Below are 7,617 nucleotides of genomic sequence, written 5' to 3' on the forward strand. Positions count from 1 at the left end.
CTGGACACAATCTCGTCACCATCCCGGATAAGTCCGATGACAGTGGTGTCGTAGTATACTTTAGGAGCTTCACAGAAGAGTCGCCTGAGGAGCAATTGTTAGTGTAGAGCAGTGCTTCTCAAATAGTGGGGCAGTGCGATACACGCGTGTGACACCAAGGAACATGCTTTTCTTTTGGCTGTACTAGATTAGACATCCTCTGCAGTAGGTGGGAGTGGCGGTATCACTGGAAGAGTGTGCGCAAGGAGTAGTCGCTCTACAGCAGGGGTGTCCAAACGTTTTGCAAGGAGGGCCAGATTTGATAAAGTGAAGGGGCCCGGGGGCCAGTAGTTTTTTCGGACATTTTTTTAACTACAATTTCATCCAAATAAACACTGTTATAAAACAAATTTCATTCTCCCAATTGTCTTTATTTTTTAAATGACAAAATAACCAAATATAAGCCACTCAGGCAGATGTGAACAACTCTAAAAACACAAATTCTGCCTTTCATTCATATCTGAAGAGTCCGATAACATTGAACAAACTGTATGAAATACCTTAAATTTACATGAGTTTAAAATTATTTTCGCCTCATGAACATTTTAAACAGGAGTTATAAGTAATACATAAAATACGATAACATTGAACAAACTGTATGAAATACCTTAAATTTACATGAGTTTAAAATTATTTTCGCCTCATGAACATTTCCCACAGGGTTCACGCAGCCGGTTCGCGCGTACCCTTTTTACAACGGGTTTATTTCCGCATTTGACTTGCGCATGCTCCGCATAGCAGGACAGCTGGAGTCATGTTCTCGCTGTGAAATCACGCCGGGTCGCGCGAGATTACATTTCTGCGGCATAAATATAAAATAGCTTTGGTACGTGTGTATTAAAGTGCTGGTCAACAATGGCGGCGGGCCACATACTAAAGATTTTATCACAGAGGCTGCGGGCCTGATGAAATTTGACCACGGGCCGCAATTGGCCCGCGGGCCGGACTTTGGACATAGCTGCTCTACAGTGTAGAGCGCACGGAACGTACGCACACAGCACAGAGCAGGCAATAAAAAGTGCAGCGGGGCACCATGGAAAATATTGAACAGGGTTGAAAAGAATGGCGGAGAGAGACGGAGATAAGAGAATTGAGAGTCACACGAAAGCTAAGACAAGGAAATATGACGAAGCGTACGTCGTGCTCCACTTCAGTATCACTACAGTGGGAGACGAGGAAAGACCGGTGTGTTTACTGTGCCTTACAATTTTGGCAGCAGAAAGTATGAAGCCAAATAAATTAAGGCGGCACTTATGAAGTCATTGCACCCCAATCACGCTGATATCTGCTTCAGGTTTTTCAGCGAAAACGGGCTGAATATTGCCAACAATCATCCCACTTTGTGAATGGTACTTCAGTGAATCAGCAAGCACTGTAAGCATCATATAAAGCAGCGTACCATATTGCTCAGTGCAAAAAAAAAACAAAAAAAACCCCACCATTGCAGATGAGCTGATCTGCAGCCGTGGAATGCTGCCTCATTTTGATTGAACAGCACAAATTGTTTTATTCATTTTTGTTTTGTAGGTTAAAATGTTTTATATATTGTGCTCCTGAGTTAATGTTGCTGATTAGTTTGAATTGAATATTATTTATTGCTGTTATTTAATATTATGTATGTTTATTATTATTTTATTGTATTCTTTTCAGCATAAAATGGTAGTTGGTCAAGAATGTTTGTAAGTTCAAAAAATTATAATTTATTTTTTATTTTAAGGAAAAGTGGTGCACTTTGAGGGGCGGCTCGGTGGAGCACTGGGTAGCACGTCCGTCTCACAGTTAGGAGGGTGCGGGTTCGATTCCACCTCCGGCCCTCCCTGTGTGGAGTTTGCATGTTCTCCCCGTGTCCGCGTGGGTTATCTCCGGGCACTCCGGTTTCCTCCCACATCCCAAAAACATGCTTGATAGGCCGATTGAGCACTCCAAATTGTCCCTAGGTATGAGTGCGAGTGCGAATGGTTGTTCGTCTCTGTGTGGCCTGCGATTGGTTAGCAACCAGTTCAGGGTGTCCTCCGCCTACTGCCCGATGACGGCTGGGATAGGCTCCAGCACGCCCGCGACCCCCGTGGAGACTAAGCGGTTCAGAAAATGGATGGATGGATGGATGGATGGATGGATGGTGCACTTTGAATCTGTTCTGTTACAGACTAAAAACACAATGTTATTTATAAAGTTATACTTTATTGTAAGTTGATCTTTCTTTTTCATTTATTTTTATGTTTCTTTTATTGTTAATAACATGGGGGGGCGCGAAATGTTTTCTTCTCCCTAGGGGGGTATCACAAAAATTCATTAAGAACTGGTGTAGAGAGAGAAGAGCAGTGGGGAGAGGACGGACCCCTGGGGGGGCCCCAGTATTGGTGGTCCAGGTATCGGATGTGATGGTCCCCAAACTCACACCCTATCTCCTGTTGGTCAGGAAGCTGGTGATCCACTGACAAGTGGAGGCAGGCACCGCAAGCTGGATGAGCTTCTGGTGGAGGATGTCAGGAGCGATGGTGTTGAACGCCGAGCTGAAGTCCACAAGCAGGATCCTGGCATACATTCCTGCGGTGTCCAGGTGGTGTAGGATGTAGTGCAGTCCCATGTTGACCGCATCATCCACCGACCTGTTTGCCCCTTAGGCAAACTACAGGGGGTCAAGCAGGGGACCCGTGACGTCCTTCAGATGGTTCAACACTAACCTCTCGAAAGATTTCATGACCACAGATGTCAGGGCGACAGGTCTAGTCATTCAAACCTGTGATGGCAGGCGTCTTGGCCACAGGTACGATGATGGAGCTCTTGAAGCACGAGGGCACCTCACACAGCTCCAGGGAATGGTTGAAGATCCGTGCAAAGGTGGGTGCCAGTTATTCAGCACAGACTTTCAAGCAGGAGGAGGACACGCTGTCTGGGCCTCGTGCCTTCCTGACCTTTTGTCTCCGGAACATCTGACACACCTCCTCCTCGCGGATCTGGAGTGCGGGCGCGTTTTCTGTAGGAGAGAGAGTAGGTGATAACGATGATGGAGGTGTGGACATATCGGTTGTGGGGGGAGGTGTGTATGTTGATAGTGCTGCAGGAGGTCCTGTTGTGTGGGTGGACTGTTCAAACCTACAGTAGAACCTGTTTAGCTGGTTTGCAAGTCTTGGGCTCTCCACAGGACTGGTTTCTTGAAGCCCATGATGCTCTGCAGACCTTTTCACACTGTTGAGGGATCAGGATTGGCAGAGAGGTGTCTCTCCAGGCTCTCCCCTTAACACCTTTCCTGATTTCTCGCTTCAGTGTGTTCCTGGTCTGCTTGAACAGGTCCTGGTCACCACTCCTGTAGGCCTCCTCCTTGGCTTTGCACAGCATCCTGAGGTTTGGTGTAAACCAAGGTTTGTTATTGTTGTAGGTAAAGAGGGTTTTAGTCTGCACACACAAATCCTCACAAAAACTGATGTATGATGTGACAGTATCAGTGAGTTTGTGCACGTCTGAAGTTGCAGCTTCAAAACCTCCCCAATAGGTGCAATCAAAGCAGGCTTGGAGGTCCTGCTTTGACTCCACTGTCCACTTCCTCACAGTCCTCACCACAGGCTTAGAAGATTTTAATCAGATCAGATGAACTAGACAGTGGTCCGAGAGTCCTAAAGCTGCACGAGGCACAGAGCAGTATGCATCCTTTATTACGGTTTAGCAGTGGTCCAGTGTCTGTGCCCCTCTGGTGGGACAGTTATGTGCTGTCTGTATTCAGGGAGTTCGTGTGCGAGGTTCGCTCTGTTACAATCACCCAGAACAATGATTCGTGAGTTTGGTAGTATTTTCTCCATGTCTATTACCTGATCAGCCAGCAGCTGCGTGACTTCGCTCGCACATGCGTGTGGTTGAATGTAAACAGCCGCCATGACGATCGAGGAGAACTCCAGTGGTGAATAAAACGGCCAGTAGTGATGTGAATTCCAGTTGTTTTAGGTGAACTGAATCTTTAGAATCAGTTCACTCAAAAGATTCGTTCAAACTAATCGTTCAACGAATCCAATTATTTGATAGGTGTTGACAATATTGTTAAATTTCTAGTTAATACTTCAGGTAATCAGGAGTGTTTTTGAAGTAAATCTCATGTGTTTAAGATGTGTGTTTTGCCATGCGTTTTAGGGCTTAATGCGTTAATAAATATCAATACACAGATTTTGACCATTTGCGAGCTAGCCCAGTCTCAATACCCCGCAAATAATGGGGGTTCATTGAATACAAATCTATATTTTATCAATGATTTTATTTTTCATCATTAGCATATTTAGTGGGAGTGACCCACAAGTAATCAAGTTACATTAGTTTAAAATTATAGTACTTCCTACGAACCGTATCGGGATACAGTTCAAAGCAACCCTTCCCAACCCTGTAAATGATGGAGCTGTGCAATATCTAAGGTTTTGGTATTGATCAATACCAAGTAGTAAATACAGACTACAGTATCGCAGATACTAAAACTGAAACGAAGTACTTTTTGATTAAAAGAATGTTACGCCATTTTAAATTGCTTGTCCTATTAAAGAGCATGTTTTGTGCAAATTAAACGTTCTTGTTGTTCTTAACCGTGCCATACTATCTTCAATGGAAACATAGCTGGATTTTTGTTTTAAATTGCAATGTAAAAAGTATTAATTTGTATATTCTTAGTCTCTGCCTCTCTTAAATTCATTTTTGTCCAGACACCATCAACTATCTTGTTTTGATTGGATTCATTAAATAAGATAATCAGTGCAATCTTATTCACCATTGTTTTGGTTTCCTTTCTGCTGGCCTTCAACTGCCAATCAGAGAGAACACATGAGGGAAAACTGTGGACTGTGCTTGGGATAGCTTGCTTGCAGTTAACGTCAAACTAATGTCACTTAAACAATAATAAACAGCTACCATGCTACTTGGATTGAGCTAAACAGCCCTAGTTGGCGATCAAGCGTCACTTCGCATCGTTGCCCTCGTTGCTCCATTCTGCGGTCCCGCTGCTGTTTTTATGAATCAAGTGGTGCTTTTTACTTTCTACATAATCACAACATCCTGTATAAGCTGCGGTTGTTAAGGTGATAAGTCATCTGATTCTGAAGCGTAGGGGAGGAAAATAAAGAAAAAAGATCAAGTAAAAAACCCAAAATAAATCGAACTTGTGAAGCAAAAAGTACATTATGTTTATGCTGTGTGAGATAAAGAATAACTGAGCCAACCAAAGGAATATGTTAAAAATTGTGTTCAAAAAAACAAATTATCCATGAACTGAGATTTCACTGTACGGGGCTTTTTTTCCTCCTGCTTCCAAGAAGAAAAATACCTTTTTCTCGCAGCCAGATGCTGGGGTTCTTAAAGCTCGCTCTTAACTCAACACCTCTCGGCGACACGACTCACTCGGCAGCAGAATTTACTTTGTTTACACCAGTACCATAGACTTGAATTTGCTATTTGGAACCACAATAAATTCATTGATTAATTTCAAACAAGTTTATCTTCAAAATATTTAAATTTAATTATAATTAAATTATATTATTATTTACTACATAATAAAGTGTCTTTTCTACGACATAAAGTGTACAGAGTGTAAATTTTAACGTAATACAAAAACTACTGATAAAATATAGTGTTGCCTTTTAAAAATACTATTTGTCACAGTCATAACATAGGTTATAACAGTTATAAGGATATATAAGACCATGACAATTATTGTTCTGCAATCAGGCATCAGCCACCAGAAACCACTCTCCATTTAAAGAATTTTTTTTTTAAAATGCTATATTGTCATCTCTTTAGTCACTAAAGTTTAGTGTCAATAAATATATAAGGAACAAGATTAAAGCAGAGAGAATATTAAAAGTAATGTGAATAATTAATAAGCCCTAAAATTGACTGACATAGAGATGTATGTATATTAGTGAAGAAAAGAATGACTGCATACACTGCTGAAGTCACTGTGTGTGTGTGTGTGTGTGTGTGTGTGTGTGTGTGCGTGCGTGCGTGCGTGCACGTTCGTGCGGGTAAGAGCTTTTATAGATGCAGACAGACAGAGACAGATGAAGACTCAGACTGAGCTGACAGGTGTAATTGGAATCCAAATAGCTCAGATTGACATTGACTGACAGCATCTTCAACCTTCGTGGTGACACCCCTCATGCCAAGTCTGTTACTTACCAAGATACATAGCACTGTCAGTTTCTACCACTAACATAGCAGTAAAGTCAGACAATACAACGCATGCTTCCAGAATTTGAACCTAGCCTGAAGCTATGAACTTACGTTTGTATGTGAACCTTGAGCATGTTTTAAAGGTTGTGTAAGTATGTATACAGAATTCTTCTGTATTTGGTAACTCACATTTTACAGAGAGATGACTAGAGTAAGTCATACATTTGCCAGCATGTTGTGAGCGTATAAAAGGTGACAAGTAGTTAGCGTTCTGTTAGCGGGGTACTGGAGGGAGGCTATTGCTATGGCAACTGGGATAGCACAGACACAGGCACTGTAGTCATCGAACCTAATAAGCCCGAAAGCTGACAAGGATGTTGATGCCGATAATATCTGGATGTCAAAGAAACAGAAAGTTTGAAAATGGTAACCTTGATCATTTATTTTTATTAAATTTCCTTTTCAATAAAATATTGAAAAAAAGGAAAAACTATAATAAAAACTCATTATTTTTATAATTAAGTCTTTACTTAATTATTAAGACTTAATAATTAAGTAAATTATGCAAATAGTTTTAGCCTCACACCCACTTTTTATCCTTCTACAATTACAACTGCAATCTTATAGTGTAATAATGAAAAAGATTAAATAAATAATCCATCACACAGAGAGAGCAGCACCTGGAGAGTAGTTTTTCCTTTTTTTTTTTCAATGTGCCTCATCTTCCTCACACATCTACATTCTTCATACCTGTCGGTGCAGGCCCAACACAACACTAAACATGGATGTTATAAAATACAGTCTAGCCTCGGTTTCCGAACACAATCCGTTCCAAAAGGCTGTTCGAGAAGTGACTCGGATTTGGAGATGCTGACCCTCATCCCGAACCGCTCCAGTGAGAGCTGTAGATCATGGGCTGAAGAAGCCAACAACACCACGTCATCTGCAAAAAGCAGAGATGCGATGCTAAGGTCCCCAAACCGGACCCCCTCAATGCCTCGGCTGCGTCTAGAAATTCTGTCTATAAAAATTATGAACAGAATCGGTGACAAAGGTTAGCCTTGGCGGAGTCCAACCCTCACTGGGAACGAATCCGACTTACTGCCGGAAATGCGGACCAAATTCTGGCATCGGTGATACAGGGACCGAACCGCCCTTATCAGTTGGCTCGGCACCCCGTACTCCCGAAGCACCCTCCACAGAACCTCCCGAGGGACACAGTCGAACGCCTTCTCCAAGTCCACAAAACACAAGTGGACTAGGCGAACTCCCATGCACCATCGAGGATCATGCTGAGGGTGTAGAGCTGGTCCACTGTTCCACGACCAGGACAAAAGCCACACTGCTCCTCTTGAATCCGAGGTTCGACCTCCCAACGGACCTTCCTCTTCAGCACCCCTGAATAGACCTTACCAGGGAGGCTGAGGAGTGTGATTG

This window comes from Syngnathus leptorhynchus, chromosome 9 (genome assembly GCF_054491065.1).
Source record: "Syngnathus leptorhynchus isolate UIUO chromosome 9, UIUO_Slep, whole genome shotgun sequence".
NCBI classification, from domain to species: Eukaryota; Metazoa; Chordata; class Actinopteri; order Syngnathiformes; family Syngnathidae; genus Syngnathus; species Syngnathus leptorhynchus.